This window comes from Humulus lupulus, chromosome 7 (genome assembly GCF_963169125.1).
Source record: "Humulus lupulus chromosome 7, drHumLupu1.1, whole genome shotgun sequence".
Taxonomy (NCBI): domain Eukaryota; kingdom Viridiplantae; phylum Streptophyta; class Magnoliopsida; order Rosales; family Cannabaceae; genus Humulus; species Humulus lupulus.
In genome coordinates, this window is record NC_084799.1 from 72207803 (window position 1) to 72228423 (window position 20621).

The window sequence follows — 20621 nt, forward strand, 5'->3', positions numbered from 1 at the left end:
AAATTTAATTATAGAATGAAATTTAAGTTCTCTAACAGAAATTGAGCGATCTATGTTCAAGCCCCGAATCAACACTATAATGAATAACTAATCTGCTTTCATTTAAGTAAGGAGCAAATTCCATATATGTGTAGTATGTTCCCAGCCACTTGTAGTTCTATGACTCCAAGATATCAGGAATTCGGTTGTAGGATTATTGAACCTTACCCTATAAGTCAAAAGTCATAAAAGCACAAATAGGAGTTCATTACTCACTTCAGGATTGAGGTCAAGTCTCAAACGACCATCGATTGATGAATGTTGAACTTCTATATTTTACCGGAGATTATCAGAAGTTTTTTCTTTCATCATGTCCCAATCCAATACAATCTATATTGTATATGGTACCTCTATCTTTTTGTGTCGCTACACTTACCACTGTGGATAAACTGCTCTATCTTAACACCGTGATGTTTTTTCCGATAAATAAAAGTGCAAGTGGATGTAGGCCATTACCAATATTTGGGGTCAAACCACTATTACTTGATTTCATTACGTTTAATTCTTATTTTTTCGTAAAAAGTAACTCAGTGTTGTTGCCCAAAATGCTGGTCAACATTTTGGTGCTTTCATTGAAAGTTGAACCCAAGATCTTATTCTATTAGATCCACCTGAAACAATGGCTATCACTACTAAAAGCCAAAGTCAAGAGCCACAGGGGGAACCCTAACACTGCCCAACCTGACTGCCCATCGAGCAGTCTGAACCCTCCTTTGCGCTCTGCATATCCATCTCATCATCCTGGAAACCTACCTCCACCAGCCACATTTAGGCACAATGAGCCCCACGCGGACTTAGGAGAAGAACTCCACCCCGACCTTGAACAGTTGAAAGGGGTTGTGGGGCAGATGCAGGAGAAATTCATTGCCATGCATGAAAGTCGCGTAGTTGCTCAAGAGGCTATATCTGAAGCCCTCAACAAACAATGACAAGATTTTCAAGCATGGATGGATCAGAGACAATGAACACTCAAAGCTCGCCAAGAAGAAGCTGATCGTCGTAATGCTGAGGCAACAAGGTTTCTAGAGGTCGTCTTGTAATAGAATCAAGTAGCAAGAGCCCGACTAGTGGATCCTCAGCCTGAGGACATTGGTCAGGAAAATCCTGAATCCCAACGACCAACTAATCAAAGCCCAGAACCTACTCAACGATCATGGTCTCGTGACCAAGTGGTCCCTCCTAGGCGTGCTAGGAGCCATCACTCACATAGCGGAACTCAACAAATGGTGCAGCAACCGCTCTACCAAGATGAACAGATGCTTCCTAATAGGCAGCAGGGTTATGCCAGACAAGTGTCTGGATCTGGAAGACCTGCTAATGAGCACCCTAGGCAAATAGCCTCAAGAGGAGGGCAGCCCCCAAATTCTTAAGTCGGTCCTCAATATCGACAGCCAAGGGATGAAAGACCCACTAACCAAAATTGAGGCTAGCCACCTCACTTTTCCAGTCACGAATGTGGTCATAATCATAGAACAAAACAGAAGAAGAAATGACCAAGAGGCTAGTAGTAGTTATCAAATAACTTACAAATATTGTTATGATGATGATGAGGGGGACAGTCAATACTACCAACCCCGTGACCATCAATAGTATAATGACCACCGACAGGACGAAAATCTAAGAGGATAGTTTGTTCCGCCAAGGCCACCTGGGCCTCAAGATATTCCACCCAAAGGGAATGTGCAACTTGAAGTACCGCTTGTCCCACAAAGGCAGCAAGAGCCAACGAATTGTCCCGCAAGACCACCTCCTGGTCCTCCTCGAGCAGATAGTCAAAATGCTGGGGGCGACCAAGGGGAGAAGTGTCTATAATAGATTGGGAAACAGAGAACTTGATCTCCGTGATGTACTTAATCATCTTAGAGAGGGCAACACGATAAATTTTGTTGGACCCGTCGCACCAATAATCCCACATACCCCGCAAGCAAGGGATATTGCAATCCCATTTGCTGCACCAGCTGTTGTACCACTAGTTGCTCCTACAATCCAGGCACAATTGGATGCTTTTACTCAGATGGCACAAGAATTAACAGCCCTGAAGCTTACAGACATTGACCTGGAAAGAAAGACAGGGTCTTCTTTCTCAGATGGGATCAATACCCTGATAGTACCACCTAAGTTTAAGATGTCAACTTGGAAGATGTACACTGGAAGGGAAGATCTCATCTCACATGTTAACATTTTTTAGATATAGACGAATCTACAAGGGGTTAGAGACGATATTCATTGTAGGATCTTTCCTGCTACTTTATCCGATATTGCTCAACAATGGTTCTTCAAACTGGAGCCAGGAACCATTGCCCTGGGATACATTTGTGAGGCTCTTTTACTCATAATTCTTTGCTGCTCGTATCCTACCTGCTGAACTCAACGACCTTGTTGACATTAAGCAAGGACCGAACGAGCCTCTAAAGGACTACACACAGAGGTTCATGCAAGAAGTTTCTCGATCAAAGACAGTCAGCGACGAGAGAAAATTGATGGGCATCATGGCTGAAATCCAAATAAAGGGTTCCCTATGGACTGACTTAATGAGGAAAACCATCTACTCAACAAGAGAGTTCTTAGATCGAGCAGACGAGTTCATTAAACTAGAAGAGGCCATCAGAAGACTAGATCAAGCCAATTAAGCAGGTTCCAGAAATGCCTTTCCAGCCAAAGACAATGGAGCTCCTAACCAGAACCAGACAACCAATGGTAATGGTAATGGAAATAATAATGGACAAAGAAGTTGAAAACAAAATAACAACTTGAACGGTGGCAATAATAAAGACAGCAAAAGGCCCAAAACCAACGATAAGCCACGAGAGTACAATCCTTGTTTTACCACTTACTCTACATTCTTGGGGTCACGAGCAGAAGTATTTCAAGCTACACAAGCTAAGGTACCTTATAGAAAACCTAATCCCATAAGGAAAGACATAAGTAAGAGAGACACAAACAAGTTTTTTCGTTTCCATAATAACAATGGACATGACACCAACGAGTGTAACTAGCTCAAGGACGAAATCAAATTTCTCATCCGCCAAAACCATTAGGCCATGAGAAGGTATGTTCGACGTCCTGCTGATCAAACCCAAGTTGTAGCTCCAAATGCGGATGCACTAGCTCAACCATTACAGCCAGCTCCGTAACTGGTCAGCTAGATATGATATGTGGAGGACCACACTTGGCAGGTGAAAGTAGAAAAACCTTAGAACGCTATGCTTGGACACTTCTCCACGAACTGGTGAATGAAGTACTGGTAGTCGAGGAGCATGCCCCCATAACCCTCGCTATGAATATAAGCCAATAACATTTACTGAGGATGACGCCGCACATGTAAGATTTCCGCATAATGATCCTTTGGTATTCGAGGCCCAAATAGCCAGCATTATCGTGGCACGAACGATGATGGACCATGGTTCCTCAATGAACATTCTGTTCAAAACAACCCTTGAGAGAATGAAGTTGTCTGTTCGAGACCTAGAACTGTGCACACAAACTTTATATGGTTTTACCGAAGAAGGGTTGACTCCAGCGGGAACGATCAAGTTAGCAGTAATAGTGGAAACTACACCTGCAAACAGCACGGTTTTGGCAACATTTGTTGTGGACGATATTCCCTCGCCCTTCAATTCCCTCCTAGGAAGATCGATCTTGATTGATTTGCGAGTCGTAACATCTGTATTTCATCTTATGATGAAATTTCCTACCAACACCGGGATCAGATGTGCAAAAGGAAATCAGAGAGAAGCTTAGGAATGCTATAATTCTTCCATTACAACTGCTAAGAAAGGCTTGGCCATGACCACCATGATATTTATTGAACCAGCGAATAGCAAGCCAACAATAGAGATGGGAATAAGCGACATCGAGCAACAAAGTAATGCATCTTTAGAAGAGGTAAGCAGCTCCAAATAGGTGTAACGTCCTCTTAATCAAGGATAGTTACACTGTCTACTTTAAATAGTGCCAGATTTGTTAATCAAGTTCCTTGGTTATAAATGTGTAACTAAGGTTAATGACAAGGGTTAGGGTTAAAATTTTTTTGTCAAAATAAAACATTGACTTTTCATTTAAAAGTTTAGTATATACATGGGATCCCAAAATAACATAAACATGTGTTTAAAAGGTTATATACAAATCAAAATACAAGCCAAGCCGACCTAGGCGGCAAAATAAGGGATACAACCTTAGTTCTTCCAAGATAACCTCGACTGTGGTGGCGAGCAGCCGCATATGTACACATCGCCACCGAAGCTCTCCAACTCATGGCTGGTCTAGCTTCCCTTTTCCTTTACTTGCACCACATAGAAACTGTGAACAGAGGCTCAATAAGAAAACTTAAACATGTGCATGAAAAGTAAATACAGAGTCCAGGTGTATATCTAGAATGCCCAAAAGTAATAACCTACTCATGCATGCATACAATTATAAATAAATGATTATAGGATCATTCTGGGGCCCGTTGCTCTAAATAGGTGATCATAGAGTCAACCCGAGGCCCTATGCCCTAGCTAAGTGACCATAGAGTCACACAGGGCCCTTTTCCCTAGCTCTGAGTATCTAGCCATAGAGCTAGCCAAGCGCTTTGATTCTTTTTAAAATGACCATAGGGTCGGCCAACGTAATAGTACGTCCCCGATTAGGCCTAAGCCTTTCAACCAGCGCACAGTGCGCTATTGTCACCCTTGACTAATAAGTCAATGCCTTAACCAGTTATTTCAAACAACCAGATAAACAGATAAGAATACTTCATATCATACAAGTATGCATACATATTAATCATATATCTCAGCCAATTAAATACAAATACAACAATAACCATGTTCCTTAACGGGGTTAAGCCCCAATTACGCAGATAATGCAAACAAGTGTATATCATTTAACAATTATCCGGATACAGAGCATTCAAGAATGCTTAATCAATGATCACATGCATAATCTTAATTATGCTCATTCTCAAGGGCCCATTCCTTATTCATAATTATATTTATGAACCAGACCAAGCTCTAATAACATATATCACGTATTGGGTGTAGTTTTCTTTCCTCAGGTCCAAGTGTAACATATAATAAGAACGATCCTCGAGCACGATTCTGATTCCGAGCCCTTAGCAGTAACCTTGTCACAACCATAATATAGAATCCCGTCAATAACAGGCGAATAAAGGCTTCCGGACCGAGTCCTAGCCTCCAGGACGTCGAATTCTACTAAATCGGGTTGTAGAATCGATCCCGAGCCCCTAAGTTTGAGTTCCCAAACTCAAGACCTTCCCGGGGCTCAAAAGCCTTTCAAGCGCTGCGGCCCAAGGAAAAATTTTCGCGACCTGCCCCAAGTGAGAGAGCCCAAAGGCTCTCCTCTGGACAAACACGTCGCGACCCGCCCTTACATGCGCTGCGACTCATTATGGAGATTCAACACCTCCTTCTCCCTTCGTTCATGAGATTCGTGATGCCCCAAGAACAAGGCCGCGACTCGGCATGAAAACCCAGTTTGTTTCCCATTTTCTTCAAGCGAAAACTCACTAAAAACCCAACCAAACATAGCCAAATCTCAAAAATAAAGTTCCCAATCAACTTAGCACTTCATAAGCCTCAAACTGTCTCCAAAAACAAGCTTAAAACCCCTCACAAAATCAAATTCAGATTTGTGTTTTCAAAACTCTAAAACTCAACTAAAACCAGAGAAAACATATAGAATTAAGGATAGAAATCGATACCTTTGCTGCCCAAAACAATGCTAAGCCTTTCCCCAAGCAATCCCGAGCCTAAGCTAGCTTTGATTCCCAAGTTTTCCACCTTTTCCTCCTCAAAATCAAGAAAACTCCTCAAGGAACATGAGAGAGAGAGAGAGAGAGAGAGAGAGAGAGAGAGAGAGAGAGAGTCACGAGAGGGAGAGAAGCTGATGAGAGTTTTTCCTTTGTTTTCTATTTGTGTGTAGGTTACTTAGAGTTCAAGTAACTCTAAGCCAATCCCGCAGTTCGGGGTACCAAAAACATCCCCAAGGGTAAAATGGTAAAAAAATTCTTAAATTCCCTCCTAATCTCACTAACTCCGATATATCCTCAATTATGTATTCCCTTTACCTGAAATCCCAGTAATGTACTATACCCAAAATACCCCTCGACTCACTCCGAGTCGGGTTTTTGGTTCTGTTGTGACTCTCCCGCTAACTTGCTCCTTAGGATCGCCTCGTGCCAAGTAACCCAAATATATCCACATAATAATGTGGTCTCACACATATATGAACATATATTCCAAATATACCCGTCACGGGCCAAATTACGAAAAATTACCCTCCTAATAAGAAACAGTCCCACATGCATATTTAATACACCTAAACATGCATATCTAGTCATTTTATAATATAACTCGTGTAGTCATATAATGATACACATATATATCACATAAACACACATTTCATAATTAAATCACATATACTCAAATAATTCTCCATAATTTTCCATCTTGGCTCCCTAATCAAGGTCCTAAACCTTATGAGGTAATTTGGGACGTTACATAGGGAGTTGCCCAAAGCGAGGGAGAAGATATTGAACCTCACTTTGGGGACTTTGATATTGGGGTGGGACCTACTGAAGTCCTGGAGGAAGTCCCACTTGACTAGAATGAACCGATGAAGACAGTCAAGATTTGAAGAAGTTTAGCATAGGAAATCAAATTTGAACTCGTAAACTTCCTAAGGAATAATCAGGACGTATTCGCTTGGTCACACAAAGACATGGTTGACATAAGCCCCACAGTTATCAGCCATGCTCTAAATATAGACAGAGACAACTTTAAGCCTGTACAATAAAGAAAAAGGCTGCTCAATAAAGAGAGATCAAAGGCTTTAAAAGAACAAGTCCAAAGGCTAAATGAAAACGAGTTTATAAGAAAAGCCTTCTACCCCGAGTAGGTTTCTAATCCAGTCCTAGTACCAAAACTTAATGGAAAATGGAGGACTTGTGTAGATTTCACTGACTTAAACAAGGCATGGCCAAAGGACTGCTTCCCCTACCAAGAATCGACCAGCTAGTCGATGCCACGGTAGGACACGAAATCTTCACATTTATGGATGCTTACTCGGGGTACAATCAGATCAGTATGAACCCTTTTGATGTGAAACATACCAGTTTTAGAACTGACGTAGGATTGTATTGTTACAAAGTAATGCCTTTTGTCTAAAAACCACTGGCGTGACGTATCAACGACTAGTAAATATGATGTTCAGAGACCAAATAGGCAAAGATATGGAGGTTTATGTTGACGACATGCTGGTAAATCACTAGAGGCTGGGGGCACATAAAGTATTTATCAGAATGCTTTGTCATCCTTAAGCATTACAATATGAAGCTTAACCCATTAAAGTGCTCATTTGGGGTAAGCTCGGGCAAGTTTCTTGGTTTCATTGTTAATGCAAGAGGTATAGAAGCTAACCCCAAAAAAATCAAAGCGTTGATCGATATGAAATCCCCGACCAAGACAAAAGAAGTTCAGAGTCTAACGGGACAGATTGCAACCCTCAGTAGATTTGTCTCAAAATCCACTGACAAATGCGTAACCTTTTTGACCTGCTAAGAAGAAATAACAAGTTTGAATGGACGAATGAGTGTGAAAAGGCTTTCCAGAAACTTAAGAAACGCTTGACTCAACCTCCAGTCTTGTCAAAACTGATTGAGGGGGAAATTCTATACTTGAATCCAACAGTCACTCAATACACTGTTAGTGCAGCCTTAATCCGAGAAGCGGATAAGACCCAACATTCGGTATATTATATAAGCAAAAGGCTGGTCGGGGCAAAATCGCGATACCCATTAATTGAAAATCTGGCTTATTGTTTGTTTCTTGCAGCAAGAAAATTAAGGCCCTACTTCCAAGCTCATCCAATCATAGTTTTAATCGATCAACCTCTCAAGAAAGTTCTGCAAAAGCCAAAGGAATCTGGTCGATTACTTAAGTGGGCTCTCGAGCTTAGACAGTATGACATTACCTACCTGCCAAGACTGCTATCATAGGGAAAGCTTTAGTAGATTTTACTACTGAATGCACTAAAATACAAGAAGAGGATGAGCAAGCAAAAAAGCCTGAAGATAACGAAGAAAACTAGCCCATTTGGATGTTGTTTGTAGATGGATCCTCTAATGAGCATAATTCTGGAGCTGGACTTATACTTATCACAACCGAAGGACATCGTATTCACTGCGCGCTAAGGTTCGACTTCACTGCCTCAAACAATGATGTAGAGTACAAAGCCTTGCTAGCAGGATTACGACTCGCTAGAGATGCTAAAGTTGTGGCGGTAGACATATATAGTGATTCACAACTGGTCGTGAATCATGTGTTGGGAGAATACCAAGCTTGAGGAATAAAAATGGCATCCTACCTCGGCAAAGCGAAAGATCTCCTGACACAATTAAAAAAATTTACTATCCAACAAGTGCCCCGTGACCAAAATTCCAATGTAGATGCCCTAGCAAAACTCACAAGTGCCAAGGATACAGACACCCTAAATGTAACACCAGTTGAGCACTTGGCCCAACCAAGTATTAATGAAATGGAGCAAGCACTACTGCTCGATAATACTCCTTCCTGGATGACTCCTATAGCCACGTACCTGGAACACGACACATTGCCTCAAGACAGAAATGAAGCCTGATGAATTTCAAGGCAATCTGCTAGGTACATGATTATTGATGGAGTAATGTATAGCAGAGGGTATTCTATGCCTTTGCTATGATGTGTTACTAAAACAGAAGCTAGACTGCTAATTGTAGAAGTGCATGAAGGATTCTATTGCATCCATGCAGGGGGCAAATTCTAGCCAAGAAGATACTAAGACAAGGATATTTTTGGGCCAAAATGAATGAAGATTCCATGGAATACGTCCGTGTGGATGCTCAAAACTCCATGCTTGTAAAAGGTCCAAAGCACGTACTAAGGTCCCATAAATGCTTAAGTACATACATGTGCCTACGCCCCTTGGTGTGTATTGATAAACCTTGTCGAATGAAGCCCCAGCAGGTGTACCACACAGGACCCCCGTCCGTGCCTCACGAGGCCAGGAGGTGTGCCATGCGAGGTCCTCATATACCTCCGCGGGATCGTCAACTCCATGCATCCACGAGATCGATATGCCCTCGCCACGCGCACCTAGGTCCACGGTGCAAGAAGGAAAGCATCTTACGAAGGTAGCCGCGTCCCTAGAGGCTTCGTGAGAGATGGCCTCGCAACGCCTCGCGTATCCAACCACCACAAAGGTCTCACGACCCACTTTGCGCATTTGGGTCTCTACCACGGAAAGGGCCTCACGCAGCTGGGCACACCTTGCCCAGGCCAACGACTCGCGTGCCTGCTCAAGTGGCCTCGCGCGCTTGTACCGCTCCTCTAATGGAGCCAATCCATCCCGCGAGGCCTAGGCGCATCACCCATCTCGCAGAGCCCAATCATCTCACGAGGCCTAGGCGCATCCCCATCTCGCGGAGCCCAGCCATGTCACGAGGCCTAGGCGCACTGCCCCTCTGGCAGAGTCCAATCATCTCGCGAGGCCTAGGCGCACCCCTCATCTCGTGGAGCCTAACCATGTAGCGAGGCCTAGGCGCACGGCCCCTGTAATGCCCTGAAATCCCTAATGCAGTTTAATGGCTGGATTAGTAGGCTGGGAGGGCCATAATTGTTTTATTATGCCATTAAATGATTATATGCATGTTTATGTGAATTATATTATAATATGATGTTAAATGCATGCATGTAGGTCCACATTTCATTACGGGGATATTTTGGTAATTTGGCCCGTTGAGGGCATAATTGTGTATTTTGGGTGCATGTTTATGATTAATGAATAAGGCCACATTATAATGTGGATTTGATCGAGCTATTCGGCATGAGACGATCTCGAGTATAAATTAGCAGTTTAGTCATAATAGGTTTAAGTTCGGGGCTCGGGGCGAGTCTCGGGGTGATTTTAATGATTACAGCGTTGTCGAGAATTAAACGATAACAAGATATGAATTATTTGTGTTTGAGAATAACGGGAATTGGAGAGCGTTAATTATGATTAACGAAATAGGTGGGAAATGTCGATTTTGCCCTTGGGAGCCTTTAGAAATCTTTATTTGACCTAGGGGTATTTTGGACTTTTCACCCCTAGGATAGATTTAAGCCATTGAAGGCTGTAGAAGGAAGGGAAAACACAGCATAGAAAAAACCTTCTCCTATACCTATTTTCTCTCTTTTCTTCTTGGATTTTTGAGCTTAGTTTGAGGAATCAAGCTTGGGAAATAAGTCTTGAGGGCTTGGGAGTGTATTCCATCATTGAAGAGCATCATAACCTGAGCTTAAGGTAAGTTTCTATCCATTGAATCACTGGTTTGCTCTATTTTTATGTTGGTTTTCAGCTGAGATTTCTAGGTTTGTTGATTGGTTTTGTTGGGAGTTTTTGGCTAGGGTTCTTGTGGTTGTGATGTTTAGGATATGTGGGGATGATTTTTGGGTTCATTTGGCACCAAAAATGAGGTTTGGAAGCATTGGAATCAGGTTGGGAATGAAGGAGTCGAAGGAAGAGGATTCAGGGGCTGATTAGGCTGGGTGTAGCGCTACAGCGCCCACAAGGGGGCGCTACAGCGCTACCCAGGGTTGTGTTTGGGCGGTTTTGGTTATGAGATTAGCATTGGGCCGCTAGTGAGTAGCACTGTAGCGGTACTGTATTCCTTCAGAATCCCGTTTTGAGTGTTTTTAAGGGTTTTTGGCTCAGGGTTTCAATCCTTAAGGCATGAGATCGAATCTACTCACCGTGTGGGTACGTTTCGGGGTCCCGAGAGTGGGGTTAGGTCAAGACCCTTTCATTGTTGATTTCCATTAATGGACGTTGTAATTGGTTATGACTAGGTAACCGCTAAGGAATCAAAAGGCAGATCGTTCTCAAGGGTCATTCCTTTATTCATTCTCGCTCGAACCAGAGGTAAGAAATGTATATGACATGCATGGTTGTTATAGAGGCATGTTGGTTGTTAAATGTGGACATTGATTGCATATTAAATTCTTAGGAGATTTTGATTACTGACTAGTCAACGACGGCACTAGTCGCGCATTACTGACCTGAGAGTTTGAAACGGCATAAGCGTCATGAACGCAAGGTCGATAAAAGATTAGATCTAATCGATATCAGCGTTGAATGACTCTAGGAGCATTAATGCTGGACCGACCCTAAGGTTGATGAAAATTATAAGCGGTTGACTAGTCTAGGACTAGTTACTCAGAGCCAGGGCTTAAGACCTAGGTGACTGCTTGTCACATGACTAGGGAGCGAAATCCCATGGTTGTGACTCTATGGTCATGCGGTAGGTTATATTGGTGACTAGTTCATTGAGCACCTATATTGATAAGCTAGTGAAAGGATCACTTATTTGTAAAGCCCAGGTGACCCTATCGTCAGATGGCTAATGGGAATGGAACCCACTCTAGTGACTTTTCCAACTGTCACTCCTCTATTTTGGACTGAAAGTTCTGAATAATTATTATGATCATTGTTGATATTATATTCATGTGATATTGTGTTTTCTTGTTGGGCTTTGGCTCATGGGTGCTATGTGGTGCAGGTAAAGGGAAAGAAAAGCTCACCCAGCCTTGAGTGGGGAGCTTAGGTGGTGCAGTGTACATATGCGGCCGCTTGACCACCATGGCCAAGGAGTTCTCAGAGGAACTGGGGTTTTACCCTATTTTTGCCGCTTAGGTCGGAGGGTTGTAAATTTAAACAGTAATGACCATTTTTAGTTGTAAATAACTTGTAAATGTTTTTATGGGCCCATGAACAATTTTATGTTTTAAATAAAATATATCCTTTCCTTTTGTTTGGTTTTCCACCTTGACCTATTAATAACACCTAGAAGCACGTTTTTAACCAAAGAGCTCGGGTAGTGAGTTAAATTCACGGTTCATCATAATTGTCCTGGGGTAACCAAGGCGTTACAACTTGGTATCAGAGCGTGCCAAGGTTAGGGTTCCTGTAGACTGGTTGGGTATGTACACTCATCACCGAAGACAAGCTCGACTCATGGTTTGGTAATTATTTATATTGTTATATGTTTAACTGCTTAAATATAGTATAAATGCTTTACCAGTATACATGAGACACCATGTTAAACCTGTGCCCTGAGTATTGTATCTTCAGCAATCGTGTGCTAAATAGTACTGAAATTGCTGGAACATACTTATTAGTATTGTTGATTATGAATTATTATGTGATACATGCTAAGTGCTAAATGCTATAAACATGTATCTATTTGTATATTTGTATGACTGTGGAATATGATAGTTGTCTGCTTGTTCTTGGACCGTAAGGCGGCAATAGGTTTAGTTATTACTACCTGACTGGTCGTATTGACTATTGTTTCAGCAAGGTATAAGCTAATAAGAATGAATCCAGGGTAGACAGATACTTCAACTGGCCAGAGTGATCAAGGCCAGGATAATAATAATAATCAGGGTCAAGAGAATGACCAGGCACAGATTCCACAGCCAGCTCCTGCAAACTGGTAGCAGTTGTTTAACGATCTGCAGGCTACAATGTTGAGACAGGGAGAAGAACTTTGCCTCCTGAGACAACAACAAGCTCCTGCAGTGGCCAGTGTATCAAAGGCATCTCCTGTGTCAGTGCCAGCAGCTGAGCAGCTGCCTGAGGTTGGTAATAAATGGGAACCTCTCTATGAAAGGTTCAGGAAGCAGCAACCTCCGGTTTTTTAGGGCAGTGCAGACCCTGCAAAGGCAGAGCAGTGGATGAGTATGATTACCACCATCCTAGATTTCATGAGGGTGGCTGGTAATGAAAGGGTGGCCTGTACCACTTAATATGTTTTGGGAGGATGCCCGAATTTGGTGGGAGGTTATTACCCAGACCAGAAATGTTAATGCCCTAAGTTGGGAAGAGTTTCAGACTCTGTTCAACGAGAAATATTATAATGATGCCATCAAGGCGGCAAAAGCTGAGGAATTCATCAGGTTACTGTAGGGAGATTTGTCAGTCACTGAGTATTCCTTGAAGTTTGATAGATTGGCAAAGTTTGCCATGGAACTGGTGCCAACTGATGGGACCAGGAGGGAGAGATTTCTCCAAGGGCTACATCCCAGATTAGCTCATGAGGTGCGTATTACCACTGTGGCTGGGGTTACTACCTATGCACAGGTGGTTGAGAACGCACTCACAACTGAGAGTGCAGAGAATAAGATCTGGTGAGATAATGCAGCCAGAAAGGAGTTCAGGAGGATAGGTCTTCCATTTATGGGTTCAAGTAGGAGTGGAGGCCCCAGTGATCAGAAGAGGAAGGTTCCTGACACCTTCCCAGTTCCAAGTCCTGATAGGCGACCCCATGGTATTTCAATGGGTTGTCCAGGTGGTAATGAAGCCTGGAAGTCTTATCCTGAATGCCCTAGATGCAAGAGGCGTCATTTGGGAGAGTGTAGGGCAAGGTCCTACTTCTCATGTGGAGCAGTGGGTCATCTTAAGAAGGATTACCCTAAGGCAAGAAAAGAAGAACCCAGGAAAGCGGACAGCTCAGCCCCAGCTCGAGTGTTCGCGTTGACACAAGCAGAAGCTGAGGCTTCTCCCTCAGTAGTTACAGGTTAGCTTCTTAGTGCTGGAACCCCTTATAATGTTTTGATTGATTCTGGTGTTACACATTCTTTTGTTGCTAGTAGTATTATTGATAGACTGTGTAGACCTTGTGATTTTTATGCTGTGGGGTTTAGAACTTTATTACCCACTGGGGAATTAATTGTATCCAGGAGATGGGTCGGATCTTTGCCAGAGACAGTGGAGGGCAGAGAGTTGTCAGTGGATTTGATAGAGTTGGTTATGACTGACTTCAATATGATATTGGGTATGGATTGGTTGGTAAAGTATGGAGCAACCATTGATTGCAGAAGGAAGATGGTCACCTTTGAGCCTGAAGGTGAGGATCCTTTTGTGTTTGTTGGTACTATGCATGGATCTCGCATACCTATGATTTCTGTTTTAAGGGCTAGGGATCTATTGCAAGGAGGTTGCATTAGATTCTTGGCCAGTGTGGTTGATACCACTTCGGTCGTGCCAGTGAGACCAGAAGAGACCAGACTTGTTTGTGAGTTCCTGGATGTGTTTCCAGAAGATTTGCCAGGGTTGCCACCACACAGAGAAATAGAGTTCGTGATAGAACTGGCACCAGGGACGGAGCCAGTGTCTAGAGCACCTTACAGAATGGCCCCAGATGAGTTGAAAGAATTAAAGGTACAATTGCAAGAGCTGTTAGATTTGGGTTTTATTAGACCTAGTTTCTCATCTTGGGGTGCACCAGTTTTGTTTGTGAAAAAGAAGGATGGTTCTTTGAGGATGTGTATTGATTACAGAGAACTGAATAAGCTAACAATCAAGAACAAGTATCATTTGCCAAGGATAGATGATTTGTTTGATCAGTTGCAAGGTAAGAAGGTATTCTCGAAGATCGACCTTCGTTCTGGTTATCATCAGTTGAGGGTCAAGGAGGGAGACATACCAAAGACTGCTTTTCATACCAGGTATGGGCATTATGAGTTCTTAGTCATGCCTTTTGGATTGACTAATGCCCCTGCTGCTTTTATGGATCTGATGAACAGAGTGTTCAAGGATTATCTGGACCAGTTTGTGATCGTCTTCATCGATGATATCCTGGTATATTCTCAGTCCGAGTCAGCGCATGAGAAGCATCTGAGGTTGGTTCTACAGAGACTAAGGGAGCATAGATTGTTTGCAAAGTTCAAGAAATGTGAGTTCTGGTTATCTCAGGTATCTTTTCTTGGGCACATTGTTAGTAAGGAGGGGATTAAGGTAGATCCAACGAAGGTTGAAGCAGTCAGAGACTGGCCAAGGCCAAAGAATGCTTCTGAGGTTAGAAGTTTCCTTGGATTGGTAGGTTATTATAGGCATTTCGTGGAAGGGTTCTCAAAGATTGCTACTGCATTGATTGAACTGACACGCAAAAGTCAGAAATTTGTGTGGTCAGATAAATGTGAGAACAACTTCCAAGAATTGAAGCACATATTGATTACAGCTCCGATTCTGAGTCTTCCGATAGATCAGGAGAAGTTTGTGATTTATTGCGATGCTTCTCATCAGGGTTTGGACTGTGTTCTGATGCAATCAGAAAAGGTAATTGCTTTTGCCACTCGTCAGTTGAAGGAGTATGAAAAGAGATATCCTACTCATGATTTGGAGTTGGCGGCTGTGGTCTTTGCTTTAAAGATATGGAGGATTATCTTTATGGAGAGAAGTGTGAGATCTATACAGACCACAAAAGCCTGAAATACTTCTTCACCCAGAAAGATTTGAATATGAGACAAAGGCGTTGGCTGGAGTTAGTAGAAGATTATGATTGTGAGATTTTGTATCATCTAGGAAAAGCCAACGTGGTAGCTGATGCTTTAAGCCGGAAAAGTCCGGGGCAGATTTATGGTACGAGGCTGATAGCCAGAGAGTTAGCAGATGATATGACCAGAGCTGGTATTGAGTTGCTGATGGGCCAGTTGGCTAATATTACATTACAGTCTACACTGTTGGAGATAATTAAGGAGGGTTAGTTGAGTGATCCACAACTGATCAAGATCAGAGAGGATGTTTTGGCTGGAGCATCCAGAGATTTTACAGTGTCTGATTTAGGCTTGCTACGATACAAGGGTCGGATATGTGTTCCGTTAGACACTGCTTTGAGATAAGAGATTCTGGATGAATCTCATACTACACCTTACTCTTTGCATCCAGGCACCACGAAGATGTATCAGGATGTAAGGTCATTCTATTGGTGGCCGGGGATGAAGAAGGATGTAGTGGAATATGTGGCTAAGTACTTGACATGCCAGCAGGTCAAGGATGAGCATCAGAGGCCGCCAGGGTTATTGCAGCCTCTGGATATCCCAGAGTGGAAGTGGGAAGACATCACAATGGATTTCGTGGTGTGCTTACACAGGACTGTTGGTCAGCATGATTCTATTTGGGTGATAGTAAATCAAGTCAGCTCACTTCTTGCCAGTGAGGACTACATATATAGTTGACTAGTATGCAGATCTCTATGTGAGAGAGATCGTGCGCCTCCATGGAGCACCTCGGTCGATCGTGTCAGATTGTGACCCCACTTTTACTTCCAAGTTTAGAGGGAGTCTACAGAAGGCCATGGGAACACAATTGAAGTTTAGTACTGCTTATCATCCTCATACAGATGGGCAATCTGAGAGGACGATCCAGATATTGGAAGGCATGCTGCGTGCATGTGTGCTGGACTTTGGTGGATCTTGGAGTAAGTATCTTCCTTTGATAGAGTTTTCCTACAACAACAGTTATCAGTTTACCATTGGAGTTACACCTTATGAGATGTTGTATGGTAGGAAATGCAAATATCCCATTTATTGGGATGAGACAGGTGAAAGGAGATACTTAGGTCTTGAGGCAGTTCAGAGGACTAGTGAGGCCATTGAGAAGATTAGAGCTCGGATGCTCGCTTCTCAGAGTAGGCAGAAAAGTTATGCAGATCCCAAGCGCAGGAACGTGAAGTTCCAGGTGGGAGACTATGTCTTCCTTAGAGTCTCGCCATGGAAAGGGGTGAGAAGGTTTAGGAAGAAAGGCAAGCTAAGCCCTAGATTTGTAGGTCCATTTGAGATCCTAGAGAGGATCGGTCGTGGCTTACAGATTGGCCTTGCCTCCGGCGTTGTCAGCCGTGCATAACGTGTTTCATGTTTCAGCTCTTCGGAGGTATGTATCTGATGTGAATCATATTTTGAGCAATGAAGATCTGGAGCTTGAGGCAGATCTCTCCTTTGAGGAGCAGCCAGTCCAAATACTTGACAGAAAGGATAAGGTCCTCAGGAATAAGACGATATTTTTGGTTAAGGTGTTGTGGAGGAACAGTAAGGTTGAGGAAGCAACCTGGGAGCTGGAGTCAGATATGCAGAGTCAGTATCCCGAGCTGTTCAGGTAAATTTCGAGGACGAAATTTCTATAAGGAGGGGATAGTTGTAATGCCCTGAAATCCCTAATGCGTTTTAATGGCTGGATTAGCAGGCCGGGAGGGCCATAATTGTTTTATTATGCCATTAAATGATTATATGCATGTTTATGTGAATTATATTATTTTATGATGTTAAATGCATGCATGTAGGTCCACATTTCATTACAGAAATATTTTGGTAATTTGGCCTATTGAGGGCATAATTGTGTATTTTGGGTGCATGTTTGCGATTAATGAATAAGGCCACATTATAATGTGGATTTGATCGAGCTATTCGGCATGAGACGATCTTGAGTATAAATTAGCAGTTTAGTCATAACAGGTTTAAGTTCGGGGCTTGGGGCGAGTCTCGTGGTGATTTTAATGATTAGAGCGTTGTCGGGAATTAAAGGGTAACAGGATATGAATTATTGGTGTTTGAGAATATTGAGAATAACGGGAATTGGAGAGCATTAATTATGATTAACGAAATAGGTGGGAAATGTCGATTTTGCCCTTGGGAGCCTTTAGAAATCTTTATTTGACCTAGGGGTATTTTGGTCTTTTCACCCCTAGGATAGATTTAAGCCATTGAAGGCTGTAGAAGAAAGGGAAAACAGAGCATAGAACAAACCTTCTCTCGTACCTATTGTAACGCCCTGGATAGCCAAGACCGTTACACTGTGTGTTTATAAAGTGCCAGACTTGCTAAGCAAGTCATTTAAGTAAAAGCGTGATATTGAAATGGTAGAGGAACTAGGGTTAAAAGTGTTTTGGTCTCAAAAGTATGTTTTCATTACTAAACATTGTTTACGTACATGGGATCCCAAAATTGACAGTTTAAAAGCCATTTACAAAAGTTACAACGTTTAGATACATCGACTGGCCATACTAAGGCAAAAGCGAGCTGTTAGGTAATCTCTGTCCTGACACACTCCTCGACCGTGGTGATCGAACGACTGGCTATGTACATTTCACTTCGGAGCTCTCCACCTCAGGCCTGGTCCAGCTTGCCCTTGCCCTTACCTTTCAATTCAATAGCTTTAATCCCTCGACACCTTGAGCACGATCCCACTCGAGCCCTAGCGCTCACCTTTGATAGAATTTCGCCCACAAGCTATCCCTAGGCTCCCTTGGCTTGCTACTCCTCAGCCTTAAGCCTCAAGTGTTGGTGAAACCCTGCTAAACCTCTGTCAATCCCTTAGTCTTAGGTCAAGATCCTTGATGTTTAGTTATCCCAGCTCTCCTCTAAGCTTTACTCCAGAAATTCTCAAGAAACAGATGAAGGAAAGTGTAAACCGACTTAGAGAAACTCTCTCTGTTTTCCCTCTTCCTTTTCCCTTCTTTTTCAGACTTCCTTGATATTCTATAAATTCCACTAACTTAAAACCTCAGTAATACCCATCCTTAAGAGTCAAATGACCTTTATGCCCTCCCAATTAACTCTAATCCTTTAGTCCAATTAAGGGCATTTTAGTCATTTTGCCTAATTCCCGCTACTTCCTCGAATGACTCTATTATTTCCCGCTTAATTCCCGATACCTAATTAATCACCAATAGCATTCCTCAATGATACAATAATCTCCAGCTCATCCACTAAATTCCCATTTACACCCCTGAGCTCACCCCGAGCCGGGTATAAATCCCCGCTATGACTTTTCCGCTACTTAGCTCACTAGGATCGTCTCGAGTCACAGATCGCAGATATATCCACATAATAATGTGGTCTCAACAATTATCACATACATCAAAGCAGTTATGCCCTTAATGGCCAAAATTACGATTATGCCCTTCTACCCTAATCTGGGCCTATATGCATACAAACACGCATAGTCATGCATCTCAAGTACTCAAGTAATCATATAACATGCTTTAAATCATAATTATACATCTAAATCACTAAAATCACACGTAATCTCCATTATGCCCTCCAGGCATGCTAATCAAGGCCCTTAAGCCTTATTAGCGAATTTGGGTCGTTACACCTATTTTCTCTCTTTTCTTCTTGGATTTTTTAGCTTAGTTTGAGGAATCAAGCTTGGGAAATAAGTCTTGAGGGCTTGGGAGTGTATTCCACCATTGAAGAGCATCATAACCTAAGCTTAAGGTAAGTTTCTAGCCATTGAATCTCTGGTTTGCTTTGTTTTTGTGTTGGTTTTCAGCTGAGATTTCTAGGTTGGTTGATTGGTTTTGTTGTGAGTTTTTGGCTAGGGTTCTTGTGGTTGTGATGTTTAGGATATGTGGGGATGGTTTTTTGGTTCATTTGGCACCAAAAATGAGGTTTGGAAGCATTGGAATCAGGTTGGAAATGAAGGAGTCGAAGGAAGAGGATTCAGGGGCTGATCAGGCTGGGTGTAGCGCTACAGCGCCCACAAGGGGGCGCTACAGCGCTACCCAGGGTTGTGTTTGGGCGGTTTTGTTTATGAGATTAGGGTTGGGGAGCTAGTGAGTAGCGCTACTCTGTTCCTTCATAATTCCGTTTTGAGTGTTTTTAAGGGTTTTTGGCTCGGGGTCGAATCTACTCACCGTGTGGGTACATTTTGGGGTCTCGAGAGTGGGGTTAGGTCAAGACCCTTTCATTGTTGATTTCCATTAATGGATGTTGTAATTGGTTATAACTAGGTAACCGCTAAGGAATCAAAAGGCGGTTCGTTCTCATGGGTCGTTCCTTTATTTATTCTTGCTTGAACCAGAGGTAAGAAAACAACACCTTGTGTATATGACATGCATGGTTGTTATAGAGGCATGTTGGTTGTTAAATGTGGACATTGATTGCATATTAAATGCTTAGAAGATCTTGCTTACTTGTGTATGGCACTGACTAGTCAGGGACGACACTTGTCCCGTATTACTGACCTGAGAGTCAGAAACAGCATAAGCGTCATGAACACAAGGTCGATAAAAGATTAGCTCTAATTGATATCAGCGTTGAATGAATCTAGGAGCATTATTGCTGGACCGACCCTAAGGTCGATGAAAATTATAAGCGCTTGACTAGTCTAGGACTAGTTACTCAGAGCCAGGGCCTAAGGCCTAGGTGACTGCTTATCACGCGGCTAGGGAGCGGAATCCCATGGTTGTGATTCTATGGTCATGCGGTAGGTTATATTGGTGACTAGTTCATCGAGCACCTATCTTGATAAGCTAGTGCAAGGATCACTTATTCGTAAAGCCCAGGTGACCATATCGTCACATGGCTAATGACGGAACCCACTCTAGTGACTTTTCCAACTGTCACTCCTCTATTTTGGACTAAATGTCCTGAATGATTATTATGATCATTGTTGATATTATATTCATGCGATATTGTGTTTTCTTGCTGGGCTTTGGCTCATGGGTGCTATGTGGTGCAGGTAAAGGGAAAGAAAAGCTCACCCAGCCTTGAGTGGAGAGCTTAGGTGGTGCTGTGTACATATGCGACCGCTTGACCACCACGGCCAAGGAGTTCTCAGAGGAACTAGGGGGTTTACCCTATTTTTGCCACTTAGGTCGGCGGGTTGTAAATTTAAACAGTAATGACCATTTTTAGTTGTAAATAACTTGTAAATGTTTTTATGGGCCCATGAACAGTTTTATGTTTTAAATAAAATATATCATTTCCTTTTGATTGGTTTTC